Here is an 18,124-nt window from a genome sequence, read left to right as displayed (position 1 = left end):
GCAAGGCCACTGGAAATGAAAGTGAGGGATAGTACAAAATAGGCATCCACTTTCTGCCTCACCACTGCCCCTTGTTGCTCCTGATGTATTTCATCCAAATTTTTTCTGAAGTCTGCATTAGCCATTCCCTGACAAGTCTAGGTCAATCCTGACAAGATCAATATGCCATTGACGGTCCCATTATTGCCCTTAAGGAATTGATATTGAGCTGCCTTTGACAGTCTAGACCATTTCAGGGAGCAGGTGACAGTCAATTATGTATCTCTGGGTCTGGAATCACACATAGGCCAGACTGGTTAAGGACAGCAGATTTCCTTCTATGAGGGGCATGAATAATTAGCTGGGCTTTTATGGCAATCAACTAATTTCATGGCCTCAATTACTAACACTAACTTCTTGTTCTAGATTCAGTTAATTAATAGACTTTAAATTCTCCAACTTCCAACCTTAGATATAAACTTATCTCCCTGATCATTAGGCCAGACATGAAAATGATTACTCCACCAACATAATCTCGATGCCACCATCTTCCTGGAAATTCTTCAAAGCTCATCTTCATATTTAAAACTTGTAAAAAGAAGACTTGAAAGCTTAATTTATCATGTTAGTCAGCTGATTCTCCACTTTCTCTCAAGTATGAATGTCCATCACTGTGTTGGGACTGAAAACCAATCACTTCTTCAAGTGGGCTCACACCTGAGCTATATAAGTCTAAGTGTTGTGTTCCTTGTTCCATATTCAAAGGTCTTAGCCATACAACCTAACACCTATTTCTTACCTTCAGTGGAAAACACACTATTGGAACACCTTGAAGAGCCATTGAGCATATTATTTTACTCTGTTCTCCTTTTAAATGCCCACTGATATTGTGAGAATGATGATGAACCTTGGGAACACATGACATTAAGATCTCCCTGCGCTGGATTGCACAGAGAAGTGTCAGCCTAGGCTTCATGCTTGAGTCTGCGTTTTGGACGTGAACCCTTAACATTCAAGAGGCAAGAACATTAACAACTGACCCAGTTTGGAGTTCCTTCTACATGGTGTTGTCTTCCGTTCCATGACTTAACGATTACATTTCTCAACATTCGGTGTCATTTCCCTTGTGAAGACCAAATTTTTCAACCTGTCCCTGAATCTATACTCAGCGGGGTTTAGAAGGATGTGGAGGGAATCTCATTGAAACTTACAGAATACCGAGTGGCCTGGATAAGGTGGACATGAAAACGATGTTTCCACTATTTGGAGAGACTGGGACCTGAGGGAACAGCCTCAGTGAAAATAGACAACTTTTCAGAGCTGAGATGAGGAGGAATTTCTTTAGCCACAGGGTAACCTGTCACTATCCTTCTGCCTGATGTACTTTCTCCCTACCAGTTATGGCCCCTTCTGAGTTTGATATCAACTGAAAGTTTGGAGAGCTTTGGAAGTTGTTTTTTGTTCTAGGAATGAGAAAAAAGGCTTCAAGAAATGTACATTCATGCTCCATCAGACCACAAGACCCAGGAGCAGAATTAGGTCTTTCAGCCCATTGATTCTGCTTTGCCATTTGATCATGGCGGATATATTTCTCAACCTCACTCTTCTATCTTCTCCCCGTAATCCTTGATCCCCTTACTCATCAAAAACCTGTCTATCTTTGTCTTAGAAACATTCAATGACAATGACAGGTCTCTGTGGCAATGAATTCCACAGATTCACCACCCTCTGGCTGAAGAAGTTCCTCCTCATCTCAGTTCCAAAAAGTTGTCTCTTTTCTCTGAGGCTGTTCCTTCAGGTCTCAGTCTCTCCTAATAGTAAAAACATCGTTCCAGGTCCACTCTATCCATGCCACTTGGTATTCTGCAAGTTTCAATGAGATTTCTTCCTCATTCTTATAAACTGCCTCGACTACAGACCCAGAATCCTCAATCTCTTCTCAAATGACAAGACCTTCATCCCTCGGATCATTCTTGTAAATCTTCTCTGGAACCCTCCAGTGTCAGCACATCCTTCCTTAGATAGGAGGCCCGAAACTGCTTACAAGATTCCAAATGCAGTCTGATCAGAACCTTATACAGCCTCAGCAGTATATCTCTGTTCTTGTATTCTAGCCCTCCCCACTACAGCCTCTGCTAGATCATACCTCTGAGGATAGTTGGTCAGAACATAATTGGGCTGATGCAAAAAATATTATGTTGCTCAAAGCCATACAGTGATCTGGTCAACGATATCCAGCCTCATGGCGTAAAGAAAGAGCACAAGGGATAGTCAAGATACTGACTGATTTTCAGGTCATACTGTTGCATAATGTGAGTTAATACTTTCAAGACAACAAATGTTTAAGAATTTCCAGAGGCAGAAGTGAGGCTATGCATTTCCTTTGCTGCACTGATGTCACAAGCAGCCAGTGAAAATCTGCTTTTGTCTGATTTAATTTGGCTTCAACTTCACCATTGAGATGGTTAACTTACTGTTATACAGCACCCTTAACAGAAACAACATTCCAAGGTCCTTCTCAATGGAGATGTAGAGGAGAGCAGATAACAAAACTATGGCAGAAGGATGTTAGGAATTTATACAAAAAGTCTGAGTCAAAAGGATGGGATTTGAATAGAAAGTGGGTTATGAGAGGAAGAAAGAGAAGAATGCATTAAGTTAGGAAGTTACAGGGCAGTGTATAAATATAATGTAGTCTGAAAACCTGTATTTCTTTGTTTCTTTCTTCTCTTTTTTCCTTTCCTCTCTTATTCTCTCTTTCTTCTATGCTCTTTCTTTCTTGACAGCAAGTCAGTTTTTATTGATAGATGCTTCTAGCAAACTGAGTTTACATCACTGGAAGCTTGTGCCAAAGTCTATGGTTGATCTTAATGGTAAATGAATGCAGCTAGCAAAATCAGCTTTTTCAGAATATTGAAAGCTATTCTTTTTACACCAATCAGAATGTGTGGCCTTCAAATATAAGTTTCCATATGTCTGACTTAGAAAACTGAAGAGAGCAGTTAATAAAGTGTACAGTATCCTAGGCTTTACTAATAGGAGGATACAGTACAATAGCAAAGAGGTTAGATTGAACATGTGTAGGGCCCTATTTAGACCTCCTATTATATTATGTACAGTTCTGGGCACCACACTTCAGCAAGGATATGAGTGCCTTGAAGAAAACACAGAAGATGTTTCATAGTATGATTCCAGGGATGTGGATAGGTTGGTGAAATTGGAAATGATTTTCTTGGAGGGAAGAAAGCAAAGAGGAGGTTAGACAGAAATTTTCAAAATCATGGTGTGTACAGAGTGGACAGGAAGAAAGTGTTGTCACTCATAAAAGGACTATGAATAAAAAGGGCACATTTAAAATAACTTGCAAGTGGTAAATGCAATGTGAGAAAAAAAATCTGTTTCACAAAGTGAGTGGTTAGGTTTAGAATCCACTGCCAAGAAGTCCAATGGAAGTAATTTCAACTGGGGCATTCACTAGGATTATTTGAATAGGAACATTGTGCAAGGCTGTTGGGAAAAGGCAGGAGAGTGGCACTAAGACATAATACACATCAGAGTTCCAGTCCAGACATGATGAACCAAATGGCCTCCTTCTGCATTGGGGGAAAAAAAAATCTGTGATTCCAGGATAACATACATTGTGCTAAATGCGGACATTGAGAGGCCACCAGAAGTAATTTTGCAAATCTTGGATTGATAAACTTGGGAGCCAGATAACGTGTTGGCAAAGATATCCTGAGATTTGCCACATCTAAATCTGTATCACAGCTAATCTGGACAAGAAGCAAAGTCCTGCGGTTGCTGGAAATCTGAAACAAACACAGAGAATGCTGGAGAAACTCAGCAGATCTGGCAGCATCTGAGGAGAGAGAAATAGGGTTAATGTTTTGAGTCTGCTGTGACACTTCAAAACTGTCACCAAGTTGGCAGCTTTGAATTTTCAGTTTCATTGTAAGCAACCAAACCAAATCTGGTTAAATTACTTTTCAAGACATTGTCATACCTTAATAGACCAGTGTTCTTTAAATCATGGACAGTAATTCACCCTAAAAATAATCCATGATGGTTTCCCTCCCGTTCTCTTGGATGTGATTAAATGACCCACTTCAGCCTTGTATGGTTTTATAGTTGTAATCGTTTCTGGGAATATCTTCGGCTTGGGGTGAATAGGCAGGAAAATTTATAATATACTACTAAAAGGAGCAAATATCTTGCATTTCTATAGTGCCATGCACAATTTCAAGGTGTTTTGAAGCCCTTCATAGCTAATGAAGTTTTTGAAGATAAACATCTCAATACAAAGGACTGTCACCTCACTGGGCATGAAAATGATAATTATAGGTATAACACCTCATTGTTGGGAACAACCTTGACTCTTTAACTTCCCCAAAAGAAGATTTAGCAAGTTTATCTTTGTGAGCATGATAACCTTTTTCTGAATAGGCGCCAAGGGGTAAGAATTATTCAGCTCTATATTAAGATGTTTCCAATTTTATTAGACAGCTTGAACGTAATTGAGAAAATTGAATTGGATTTAAATTCTTAGCCTTCCCCCATACCTAATAAGTATGTTTATTTATCTTTATTTTGTACTATTGCTATTTAAAATTAGATTATTTAGGTAGAATCTTCCAGGGGCCTGAATGATGCGGGCTGTGGTGAGATTTATAGCAGATTTTTGCAAGACCTATCTTGATATCGGGGGCAATTCACTGATTTTTTTTGTAATTGCAGAGTGGCGTGGCAAGTTGCTTACTGTCAGTTGCCAATTATGGAGAATTATTGCTTGTTAAATGCCTGATTAATACCACAATTTACCTCATTAATGTTCAGTTTCCTGTCTTACCAAATGCGCCAAACAAGCTTGAACTTTGCTTTCAAACGTCCTCTCTTCGCCGAATGTAAATGGGCTGTCAAGGTACAGCGTGGTAGGACATGGAGGCTTTGAAGGTGATGGGGTGGGAGGGTAATAAGCTGGCGGCCAGGAGGAGTCCCACATAGACATGGCCACCAGGAGCTGCATTCCCTACCATCACTTGCCATTGTCTAAATGTGAAAAACATTGGGAAAATAGTTTGGGCAATGTCCAGGAAGTTGGAGGAGGGGAGTGGGGTGAGTGTCAGTTTGATGGGAGAAAGTGTGGGATCAGTGTCTGCTGGAAATTGAAAGCAAGTATTTGCAACCTGCAGCTGCATGTCACCCATGCATTTCATATATTTGCAATGCATGCAGAGCGTTTAAGCTTCAAATTTTGGTCAAAGGCAAATGGCACTGAGCCATTGGTGCTTGCTAATCTAACTTTGGCATCTCAAGGAGGCACAAATTAGTGGCAATGCTTTAAAAAAAGTTGAATTCTGGAACTAAGCATGCCATCACGTGAAACTTTCAAAGGTATTTTGGCATTGTGGGGAATATCGCTGCATTACCTGTCAAGTAAATATAACGATGGGCTCTGCTGAATGCAGTGCAATATTGAATGGTTGATGGGGGTTTGGGAAGGGAAGGGGTTTGGAGGTCAGCAGGCACTCACTTTTTTGTATAGTTTATTGGTCCCTCAGCTGGTGTGGGACCACTGCCAACTTAGTGCGTATGCTGTGACTGGGGCTGTGTAGAGCAGACAATCGAGCTCCTGAAGATGCAGTTCCATAGCTTGGAGCAGCCTGCAGGCCCCTCCAGCATAGACAGTGTGCCACATCATCCTGACATTCTATGTTCTGAACAATTGGAGCAGGCAACAAGGCAATGTGATGGATGCCAAGGATCTGAGGGATTGGGAGCAGACTTCTGAGGAGGATATGGAGATACTGGGGAAGAGGAAACTCTCCTTGTCCATGACAGAGCTGAACTATATGGGGTGCTATGAGGCAGACAAGACCTCACTGACTCCCAGTTGCAGCAGCCCATCATGGGACATAAAATAGTCATTGTTCATGATGACAACATTGTTGGAGTAAACAGTCTCTAATCATTTTGTTTGTGTTCACTTTTGGAGGCTGTAAATAAAAGCTCGTATTTTAATATTGTCCACTTTCTTGCTGTACAGGACCATGTCAAGCCCATGCGGGCCTCCAGTGGACATTGGGACAAAGTAGTGGTGACTTAGAGAGGGTGTTTAGATTGGCTATAACCGAGGATGAATCAACTGTATTAAACAGCAACTAACATAAGAGAATGGTGTAGAAAGTGCTAGGGAGTGTCAGCTGTGTCAGCTGTGCATCATAAGCTATGTACCTTTGTGGGGGCTGTGCCATTACATTGCTGGTGAGAGACAATGCCAAATTATCAGTGTTTATCAGGGTGCACTAAGGCCTTTTAAGGACCCAAAAACATAAGTTACTGGAGAAACTCAACAGGTCTAGCTGCCTCTGTGGAGAGAAAGTAGAGCCAATGCCCATAAGAAAGATCACTGGTCCCTAAATGTTAACTTTGTTTTCTCTCCACAGATGTTGCCAGATCTGCTGAGTTTCTCCAGTAATTTCTGTTTTTGATTCAGATTTCCACCATCCGCAGTATTTTGTTTTCAGTTTCCTTTTAAAGTCACCTTTAACACAGGGTCAATACCTATCAGTCCTTCAGCAGATATACACTGAGTGGTGAGTTGTTCTGGGACTGGCATATGGTAACATGGGGCTAGAATCAGGCAAGCAGAATGCCATGAGGGAGGATAGTTATTGAGGCGGGACAGGTAAGATATGGCGAGAAATCTAGTGAAGCCTTGCAGCAAGAGCCCCTCCTAAAAACCTGATGCAAAACTTGCACTTCACCAAAAAATGTAAAATCCAGCCCACAGACTGTTGCAAGTCAATCCCTGTGTATAAGCAAGAGCTTTCATTACAGCACAAAGTAAGACAATAATAATCATGGACCAGAGACCAACATTGTTGAAGTATGAGCATTTGGGCGCTCTACTAACCTCCTTGCCTTTGTACAAGTATCAGGGATATTTTTGCACAGTAAACAATTGATATATAGGAACTTGAGGGCATATAATACCTTACAAAAACTTCAGGACATCACCAAACATCTCACATTCAATCAGCTACATTTTGAAGTGTAGTAGTGTAGTCAATGTTGGTTACAACTGCTGGCAATTTGTCCACAGCATATTATCAAAAATAGATATTGGCTGAATGACTGATTTTGATATAGAGTGGAGTGTCATCTAGGCAAATATATTGCTATTTTTCTAATAGTGTGAAGAGATCTTCCAACTGAACAAATGATGTCTCTGCTTACTGTTTCATTTGAAGGATGGCCAGCAGCCCCTCAAAACTGGAGTAGAAGTAGCAACAAATTACTGCAGATGCTGGAATCTGCACTGGAAACAAGAAGTGCTGGAGATCACATTGGGCCAGACAGCATCCAGGGAGAGAGAACAAGTTAATGTTTTGAGTCTAGATGACTCTTCAAAGAGTCATCTAGATATGAAACATTAGCTAGCTCTGTCTCCATGGATGCTGTCTGACCAGCTGTGGCTTCCAGCATTTGTTGTTTTCACTGCACTAGAAATGCCAGCCCAAATTATGTGAAAGGTTTTGATGGGGTTCAAACCAATATTCTTCTGCATCTACCTGTGCATAGCACTATTCAAGTACAAGAATATGTTGTAAATGCATGTTCATGGGTGTGGACATTGAGTCTACATAGTTTTGTATTTGGGCATGTGTAAGAGAGTAGCTTGTGTCTGGATATATTGTAGAATGATTGGAAATCCTTCAGCTTGTGTATATGCAAGTGTTTGTGCAAGATTTTCTGTGAAAATACTGATTTATTTCTTGAGTCCTTGTAATTGTTCACAATACTCCTCAATACTTCCTGATCATATTTTCCTACGATCTTCTGACTCAAAGGCTACCACTGAATCAAACTGAGCTGCACTAACTTCATCCAGCATGGCACATTTTTAAGTGTGTATTATGCTTTTGTTATTTTTTGTTATTTATAAATGTTTAAATATTTTTCTTGTAGTATGGAGACCAGAACAACAAGTCATGTCTAACCAAGGTTCCAGGTAAAGTTAGTATTATCACAAAGAGAAAATGTAGGATATGCAAAGCAAAGTTCTTTCTGGATCATAGAGAAAAGGGTAAGGCAGGAAAAGGATGCATTTGCCAGATGTCAGGTTCATAATACAAGTGAGAATGTGGCTGAAGATAGAAAGTGCACAGGGATGTGAAAAAAGAAAAGCAAAGACAGATTATGAGAAGAGATGGGCAGCTAACATAAAAGGGAATCCTAAGGTCATGTATAAAGTAAAAGTAGTAAAAGAATTATGAAAGGAGGAGTTAGCCGAATTGGGGATCAAGATCAAAACCTTTAAAAAGTACTTAGATGAGCACTTGAAATGTCATAACATTCAAAGCTTTGGGCTTAGTGCTGGAAATGGGGACTTGAATAAATTTTGTGTCATTTTGGCAGTGCAGACTCAATGCACTGTCTGATTCTATTCTATGATTTAAGATGGAGGCAGGGGGAATGACTAAGATACTAAATGAGTACTTTGCATCTGTCTTTTCCAAAGAAGATGCTGCTAAAATCATAAGGAAAAGGAAATGATGTGGACACTGGAAGAGGTGGAACAGAAAAGTTATGCTTAATATTGTTAAATCATTTAGTCTGGATAAGAAATGGCTGGCCCAATTCCCAAACCCATGTATATGTTTCAAAAGTGCTTTGTTGGTATCTTTGAGTCATCTAGTAGTTGTGAATAACACAATATAAATGCAAATTAATCTTCCCTTGGCTGAAAAGGAAGAAAGTGCACATGGCTATGGTTATGAACATGGGTGAGTTGGATTATTGAGTAGCTTTCAAAGTCCTGCCATGATCACAATGGCTCAAAATGACTTTCTCCCAAGTTGCTAAGTTCTGGTATTTTATGCTTTTAAGTGACACTCATATTGAAATGTAGCATGATCTATCTTGTCTGTGATGAAAGTAACACCTATCCCTAAAAAAGTTTTTTTCAAATGCTTTCACTGAAGAAATATCCCTTCACTTCAGGATTATTCTATTCCACAGCAGAAAGTTACTTGTGAAGTGAATTTCATCATTGTTACTTCAACATGTCAATGTAGAGCGGCTTAAAAGACTTCAGTGTTCAGTATTTGCAACAAGGTTCAAAATACTGTTTGATTGATTTACTAAACAGCTTAATTGCTGTAGTTTAAAGAATAAAAAACAGTTCCCAGGTGAACAAAATGTGGCCTCATATTCTGCCTGGAAGTCAGTGGTGAGTGGAGTTCCACAGGGCTCTGTCCTTGGGCCTCTACTGTTTGTAATTTTTATTAATGACTTGGACGAGGGAATTGAAGGATGGGTCAGCAAGTTTGCAGACGACACAAAGGTCGGAGGTGTCGTTGACAGTGTAGAGGGCTGTTGTAGGCTGCAGCGGGACATTGACAGGATGCAGAGATGGGCTGAGAGGTGGCAGATGGAGTTCAACCTGGATAAATGCGAGGTGATGCATTTTGGAAGGTCGAATTTGAAAGCTGAGTACAGGATTAAGGATAGGATTCTTGGCAGCGTGGAGGAACAGAGGGATCTTGGTGTGCAGATACATAGATCCCTTAAAATGGCCACCCAAGTGGACAGGGTTGTTAAGAAAGCATATGGTGTTTTGGCTTTCATTAACAGGGGGATTGAGTTTAAGAGTCGTGAGATCTTGTTGCAGCTCTGTAAAACTTTGGTTAGACCGCACTTGGAATACTGCGTCCAGTTCTGGGCGCCCTATTATAGGAAAGATGTGGATGCTTTGGAGAGGGTTCAGAGGAGGTTTACCAGGATGCTGCCTGGACTGGAGGGCTTATCTTATGAAGAGAGGTTGACTGAGCTCGGTCTCTTTTCATTGGAGAAAAGGAGGAGGAGAGGGGACCTAATTGAGGTATACAAGATAATGAGAGGCATAGATAGAGTTGATAGCCAGAGACTATTTCCCAGGGCAGAAATGGCTAGCACGAGGGGTCATAGTTTTAAGCTGGTTGGTGGAAAGTATAGAGGGGATGTCAGAGGCAGGTTCTTTACGCAGAGAGTTGTGAGAGCATGGAATGCGTTGCCAGCAGCAGTTGTGGAAGCAAGGTCATTGGGGTCATTTAAGAGACTGCTGGACATGTATATGGTCTCAGAAATTTGAGGGTGCATACATGAGGATCAATGGTCGGCACAACATTGTGGGCTGAAGGGCCTGTTCTGTGCTGTACTGTTCTATGTTCTATGTTCTATGTTCTATATCAACTCCAAGACAGAACACTCTCTAACAGAGTCTATCTGTTTTAAGAATGAAGAGTCAATTTATTTCAGGGCTCAGCCTCAGATCTCTTACCTTCCCCAATCTAAATTACTATTGAGCCTTGTCATTGAGGTGTCTGAAATAACATTCAGAATTTTTGGAAAGAATTATTTGTCCAGGTAACCAGATTTCAAGCTTTGAAGAGCCAAAGGATATTTAGGATGAGGGTCAAGAAGAAATTAGAAATGAGAATGCAGGAAAGGATATTGAGGTGAGGGTCAGGAAGGAAGAAGAATGGAGCTTGGAGTCAGAAGGATCAGGATTGGGTAAGGATAGGGCCAGAAGACTGAATGAAATTGGGAAAGAAAAGAGGAAGGGTTTGAAAGCTTTTGTGTCTCAGTGGCTCTGATATTATGTGTAGATGGTCTTACATTGTTGTCCGAGGAGATTTAACCATTCTTGGTGGTGGTGGTTTTGCTTTGTTTTTTTTTGGGAGAGTATTGCTGAATGTTCACATGAGACACAAAACATTATGTTGCTTATTCACTCCTTTGCAATGGTTGGGACATAACTGTTGGATTTCAGTGGCTAGAGAAGTATGTAGCCTTGCCACCATGTCCACTTCCTTGCCACTGACTCAAATCATGTCTAGGTATACCCTGCCAAGTTAAACAGGTCACTCAAAAATATGACATTCTGTTTGACTCTCAATGAACTTTGAACCTCATATCCCAAGGTCATGCATTCTTACCTCTGCAATGATTCCCATCTCTGTTGTTACTGCAGATTTTTGTTGTTCAGTTGCAGATCAGATGATCTGAATCGTCCCCCAGATCTTTCCCCACATCACCTTCCTCACATTCTAACCTATTACAATACTGAACTGCAACTTGACTGGGGAGTTTACAGTTTATGTCCTGTCTTGCAATATCTCCCAATTTTTCCAGTCTTTATTAATGCTGACTTGCTCCCAAAATTTTATTGAATCCAACACGCCACCTATTAAATCCAATCTTGTCTTTATCACCAGCCTATCTCTTCTAAATGTTCAGTTCTGATTGTTGTAATCTTCCACTCACCTACACTTATCATTACTTTAACCCCATGACTAATATCAAAATTTTCAGTCCTACTCTGCTCGTGAACTACTTTAGCTTCTCTTCACCTTTATAAGAACTTCCTCAATCTCCACATTTTTCAGTGTAGTTTTACAACACGTCTTCATCTCTCTCATAAGACTAAACAAAATGCATTGGACTAATGGTTCAAAAGCAGACTATTCAGTCCAACCAGTATGTCCCTGTATTTATGTCCCAAATGGCCTCCGTCCCTTAGTTTATTTTCTAAATGTACCATTGTAATCCTCGATTCTAATCTCTCTCAGGTACTTGTCTTGTTTCCCCTTTACTGCATTTATATTATTGAACACCTCTCTATAGGAACCAGTTCCACTTTCTCATTACTCTCTGATTCAGGAAGTTCCTTTTGAATTTCCTAATGAAGTTCTTGGTGGCTATCTTATATTGATGGTGTCTGGTTACACTCATCCCATAAGAGGAAGCATTCTCTATGTAACCAATCAGTCCAAGCCACTAATCATTTTTAAAAATTCAGTTAGGTCACACTCCAACTGCTTATTTCAAGCTGAGAGCCAGCCTGTCAATCCTTTCCCAGTGTATCCCCCAACGTATTTCTGGTTTCAACGCAAGCACAGAAATTTAGCTGAAGCACCTCAGCAGGTCTGGTAGCATCGGTGGAGAGAGAAAGAGAGTTGACACTTTGGGTCCAGTGATTTTTCGTCAGAGCAGCTTCACTTCGCAGGCGCTGCCAGACAGGCTGGGTTTCTCCAGGAACTTTTGTCTCAGATTTCCAGCATCTGGAGTTCTTTGTTTTGTTTCTGTTGCTATCCTTGTGCTGAAGGTTAAAGTTACCCGTAATTGCAAGGGCATCAGGTTGGAATGTCACTGAGCTGGGCTATGATGCCCACCACAGTGAAATATCCAGTCAGCAACTCGGGTTAGTGGGCTGCCTGGAGTTGCGCTTGAACAATGGACGCATTGGACAGTTGTCAGTCTTGCTCTGCTGAAGTTAGAACCCAGCAAGAGCGACGAGAAGTGGGAAAGTGGGAAGGGGGACTAAAAAGGGAAGTTTGAGTGAAAGTTTCAACATCAAGGAAAGGTCGTTGAGGAGGAAGTGGAGTAACTGAGGCAGATAGAGGGACGGGAGACGTCGGGTGTAGCTGTGTATCAATAGGCACACCCAGCTGCAAGACGACATCGGCATTCTCCTAATCAGTCGACCTTTGGCCTAGAGTCCTGAACTCGGTTGGACAGCAGAGCACAGGGTACGGACTGTCAGGCTGGTACCCAGCAAGACCAGGGCAGTCAGACTTAGAGGACAGGAACGCGATCGCAGTCTCGTCGCCTCTCTGGACAGATAAGACCATTTAGCACGTGTGTTTGTGTTGGGGCGCCAGTGTTTGTGAAACTCTTTTAATACAACGTTTGTTTTGCGGCTTTATTCTTGGGGGTATGGGTTGGTTGGGGGGGGGTGTAGTAGGGGTGGCTGTGGGGGTCAGTGCAAACTATTATGATGTTGCCATAGCAGCCGGGACACTGTCTGAATAACCAATCTCCCAGCGCTGTGAATCAAGGACTGAGCGGAGGAACAGTGCGGTGACCAGGCAAGCGTTATGTGTTGTCAGAGATTTCGCTGGGATTTCGTCTGATTAGATATGCGGTGGTTAAAATGATATCCTACAAGGTTTGCTGTCTGTCCGGGCCTCGGTCAACAGTTCGACTGCTTATTTTTCTTTTGTTGAATTTTCTTTTTCTCTCTGTGAACTGGGTGAGAATCAGAGATTGCATGAGGAGGGAACGGCTTGGTTTTAGTTTGTTTTCGTTCGGAATGGACAAGTTACACCAATATTTTTAAAATAAGAAATCAAATTGTTTTGTGCTTGCTTAGATGTTATAGTTGACCCTTTTTTGTTGTTTCTGAAGTTGGGGAGAGTGAACTTTATTTGTGTTTGTTGGGGAGTCGGGTGGGGGGTGGTCAACATTAGGACAGGACCGCAGATTGAGAGTGTTAGGCAGATATGAACAAATACCCACGTGGGAGCAAATAACTGCAGATGCTGGAATCTGTACTGAAAAAAACAAAAAAAAATGCTGGAAAGGTCCGCTGTGATGTCAAGCATATTTTTTTCTCTCTGTGTTCTGAACAAATCCCAGTTAGGTGTTAAGATTGAAAGTTATCAATGGCTTAGGGGACAGCTTCTAATGATTAGCAAAGATTGCAAGAGTTGGGGGGACAGTTTTGAGGGTTTCACAGGGTCTTCAGGGTGAAGATGAAAAATCTCCTGAAGAGAGAGCTTCAGAACGAAGATGAAGAGTTTGTCCACTCTTTCTGCTCCTGGGAGTCGCGGCTGTGATTTCTTTTTTGGTGTGGCTGTTTTTTTCTTTGGTTATCTAGCTGTATGAGATTTGTTGAACCATATCATAAAGCTAGAGAACCGAATGTAAAAACGGCTTCGAGTTTCACCGGGAGCCTCCCCGCCTGCACGGAGAGTGACGGAATGAAGATGAAAATGTCTTTCAATCGGGAAAAAAAAGTGATAAGGATGAAGACTTTTCCAGAGTTCTCCCTCCCGCATTTCGGACAGGAGATCTGAAAATTAGACAGACTGTCCTGGAGAATGTGGGACACCAAAGAGTCTGGGCTGCCTCTCTGTTGATTTTAAGGATTAGATGGTGAATGTCCAGAGATTTTTAGTGGCGGCGGACGAGGAACCTTAGCAACTGAATCAATTTAGAGCTGGGCTAATATACCGGGGTATTTTTTTGTTTTGCGTGAGCATAACTACTTCATTGGAAATTTAGGGAATGGCTGGCTGGAGATTTATTGTCAAGAGGGACAGAACCGGTGGAGAAATCATCGAGAGCTCTGATAATCGCCCCCAAAGGAATGCAATCGTGTAAAGGTGGAGGGAGATGAGGATAGAAAAGAGAGGAAGATGAAGAAGAGGGAGAAAGGGTGACGGGGAAGCAGTGAGTGAGGTGGGGGTAGAAAACAGGGAGATCTATGGGGGAGAAGGAGGAGGAGGTGAGGGGAGCAGTGAATGAGGTAGCTAGGAAGGAAGGCAGAAAATAAGGTACTTGGGAGAGGGAGGCTTGATGAGGGCAAAACAAGGCAGAGAGGAGGATCCGTTCATTCTATTAAATTCCGGTTAATTTTGTAGCTGGAGTGAAAATTTAGACAGGGCTGCTCTCTCGCCTCCAACCCGGCGGCGGTATGGTACAGACTGGTCAGTGATAAGGGTTTGGAGTAATCTGGGGTTGATTCTGCCATTCTTCTGGAAACTGGTGTGAAATCTTCCAACACAGCAGATTTGCTTTTGCAAATTTCTCCTGTCTTTGCCCCTCGCTGCTTCTTTGTTTGCCTCGGATTTGCGCTGCGAGTTGCGCCTGTGCTTGCGCCCGGGGAGCTCGGCGGGGCTGCGGGCGGACAGCGGGCCGGCTTGCAGCGCGGCCTCCCTGGGAGATGCTTTGGAACTGACCCCGCTGTTTCCTGGCAGGGAGCGCTCATGCAGAAACACCGACGGTGGCTCAGTCCTTCACCTGCTTAATTCCCATTGACGGTCACTGACCGTCAGTCTGGCCTGCCAGATCTAGGTCAACAGTCTTAAATCAGTCTTAAAGACTCACTGTAGGCAACTAGTTCAAGTGCTGGACGTATAACAGCAGTGACTGCCATATCGCTGTGTTAGGGTGGCAGCTTTAGAAATAATTAATGAGTCCATGCGGTGGAATTCTAGTGTTGAACTGGACCAGTTTTTAAAAGACAGAAATTTGACCAAAAAAATAGAGACTTAGAGAACTCTAGCACGGTTTCACCATCTCAGAACTAACTTGCAAGGATCTCATTTGTCCATTAACTCCCGACCTGCACGGGGACTCCTGGATTACGAAATTCTCATCCTTGCTGTGCAGCCCCCTTCTTGGTCTAGCTCACCTTCAACTCTGTAATCCTACAAATCTCCCAAATCTGTGGCTTCTCTGGCTCCAATCAATTGAAGCCCTGCTCTCTTAAATTTTCCACCTCTTTCCGTCCATCTCCATATTTAAGAAAACTCCAAAACCTAATTCCTTAAACACAAGAAAGTAGGAACTGGACTAGGCTAATTTAGCCCCTGGAGCCTGTTCTGTCATTCAGTGAGATTGTGGCTGCTCTGTGGCCTAACTCCATCCACCTGCCTTTGGGCCATATCCGTTTAACCTTTCCATAGCAAAACAAATCTATCTCATATTTAATTTCAAATTATTAGTTTTAATAATTAGATATAAAATCATTAACAGATCCAACATCTGCTGTCATTTGGGACTAGAGTTAAAAACCTCTTGTACCCTTTGTGTGTAGATACATTTCATAACATTGTCCTTGACTAAACGTTTGGTCAAAGTAACTTCTGATGATGGAAGTTGTTAATTATCTTTGATAATGTTTCTGCAAAGACTTTGGGTATTTTAGTTTTTGAAGTGCCACACAAATATAAGTTGTTGTTGCTATTCTTTTACAAAAGTATTTTTCAGCTAAGGAAGCTATTTCAAATAGGCATTCTCATTCTATGGCATCAATTTTTGCACAGCAATACCCTACACTAAGCAATGAGGTAAAGGGTGGGTAATTTGCATAATTTAAGTGATAAACCTTGACCAGGTTAACACTGTACATCAACAATACTGTTAATGGCAAAAACTGCATCTCTAATAGACATATATATCTGCAGAATTAATACTTAAATAATATGCCTGATAGAAAATATTTGTTTTGAATAATAAGTATAGAGAAAGTGAACTAAAATTTAGTGAAATTAGAAGAATTTACTGGTTTAATGTAGAATAAGGAGTACTCGAGAATGAGTTATTCACTGAGATTTAATAAAGGGGGGTCAAATGTTTTATATATTGTATCATGAATATCCAGGAATCTAGTACAGTTTGAAATCTGTTTTTTATACACAGACCTAATAAATATCCACTATCAAGTTACAGACTCCAATCTAATCAAGGAGTTTGTGTAGCTTCTATTTAAAATAATTAATATCCAGGAGTGAGTTATAACAGTTCAGATCTAATCCAGAGGTTTAAGTCGTTTATACAGAGAACAATGACTACACATGAATGTGTTGCAGACTCTAATTGAGGGGCTTGAATGACACAAAAAGTTTGAAAGATGTCCAAAGATGTGCAGGCTGGGTGGATTGGCCATGTGAAATTGCCGGTAGTGCTCAGGGATGTGTCAATTCGGTGGGTTATAGGGGGATGGGTCTGGGTGGAATGCTTTGAGGTTTGGTGTGGACTTGTTGGGCCGAAGGGCCTGTTTCCACACTGTAGGGATTCTATGATTCTATGATCTATGATCTATGAAATTAATTTCTGAAGTTAGTGATCAGTTTCACAAACTACCAATGACTGTTCAATGTCCCAGTATTTAGAATTTTACTTTAATCAGCTTGAATCTTCTGGTGTGGTGATATGATCAAGTGTACCCTGTGAAGGTGGCACAGACTGAACACTGCGAGATGATTCTTTGTTAAATCATCAATGTAAATTTATTGTAAGTGCACTACAGTTGACCACTAGTCAACTCGTATAGTTTGCATTAGATAGATAACAATAATACTGAGAAAAGTAACAAAGAGCTTGCCTTTATGCAGCATATTTCTCTCTGTCTGCACAGACATAACATTATTGGAATTTGTGAACAACATTTTTGCAGTGAGCCACAGATATATTCCAAATATCAATAGCAACTTGAATTTAAATATCATCTTTACACAGTAGTACATTCTCGGGTACTTTACAGTGATAATGGAAACTGCAGATGCTGGAGAATCCAAGATAATAAAGTGTGAAGCTGGATGAAGGGTCTAGGCCCGAAATGTCAGCTTTTGTGCTCCTGAGATGCTGCTTGGCCTGTTGTGTTCATCCAGCTTCACACTTTATTATCTCAGGTAGTTTACAGGGTGTTTTCAAGCAAAACCAGTATCTGAGTCACATAATCAAATATTAGGACAAGTGTTCAAAAACTTGGTCAATGAGAGATATGTTAAGGGGTATCTTAAACAACAGAAGAGGTGGAGAGGTTTAGGGAAGAAATGCCAGAGCTTTGCACTGGGCATTGGAAGACGTATGAGCAAGGAATTAAAATCATGATTGTGCAAAAGGCCAGAACTGAATAGATTCAGGGATGTTAGAATGTTGCAAGGAGGTTACAGAAACTGGGAGGAGAAATGGGTATGAAGGCATTTCAAATTGGGGATTTCAATACCAGGACACCTTTTTAAGACGACAGGAGAGAGATGTTAAAAAGACATGAGAAGCGAAATTTTTTTACACAGAAGGTTGTTTGTGTGTGGAATTAACTTCTTGAGGTAGTGGTGGATGAGGGCACAATTACAATGTTTAAAAGATATGAACAGGCCAGGAGCAGGCAGATGGGACTAGTTTAGTTTGGGATTATTTTGAGCATGGACTGGTCGGACCGATGGGTCTGTTTCCATGCTGTATAACTCTGTGACTCGAATTTTTATTTTTGGAATTTGTAAAGTTTGTTTTGACTAATATTATGAGGCAAGGTAACTGGAGCATAACTTTATGATTGGGAGATCATTCACAAGTGTTAAAAGTACTACAGTATTTCAAGGGGGAGCATGACAATGACAATAAAAATCATATCATATGATGGTATCATATGTCGGGAAATAGATGATGTAAATAAACATTTTTCTCCTTTACAGTTTAATGTGCAGCAAGAAAATTTCAGCACCTGTGACACCAGCAGTGTGTAATACCAGGACTTTGTTCTGTGTTCCTATGTGTTGATATGGGGAGAGTAACATGTGATACAGGGATA

At 41.2% G+C, this 18,124-nt stretch overlaps 1 long non-coding RNA gene across 4 annotated transcripts in view; it reads left to right on the top strand.

The window, feature by feature from the left end:
• Nucleotides 1–18,124, top strand: part of LOC125466023 (uncharacterized) — a 152,504-nt gene that overhangs the window by 37,620 nt on the left and 96,760 nt on the right. The window contains exon 1 of one of the 4 annotated variants that reach the window (XR_007250353.2): nt 12,857–12,970. The exons of the other annotated variants lie outside the window; for them this stretch is intronic. This is a non-coding gene — a long non-coding RNA (uncharacterized LOC125466023). Of the gene's footprint in view, nt 1–12,856; nt 12,971–18,124 lie in introns of those variants that run through there. 4 annotated transcript variants of the gene reach the window in all.

The sequence above is a fragment of the Stegostoma tigrinum genome, chromosome 30 (assembly GCF_030684315.1).
Source record: "Stegostoma tigrinum isolate sSteTig4 chromosome 30, sSteTig4.hap1, whole genome shotgun sequence".
Lineage (NCBI taxonomy): Eukaryota > Metazoa > Chordata > Chondrichthyes > Orectolobiformes > Stegostomatidae > Stegostoma > Stegostoma tigrinum.
The sequence above is the reverse complement of the archived record's forward strand: the minus strand, read 5'-3'. Positions and strand labels throughout refer to the sequence as shown.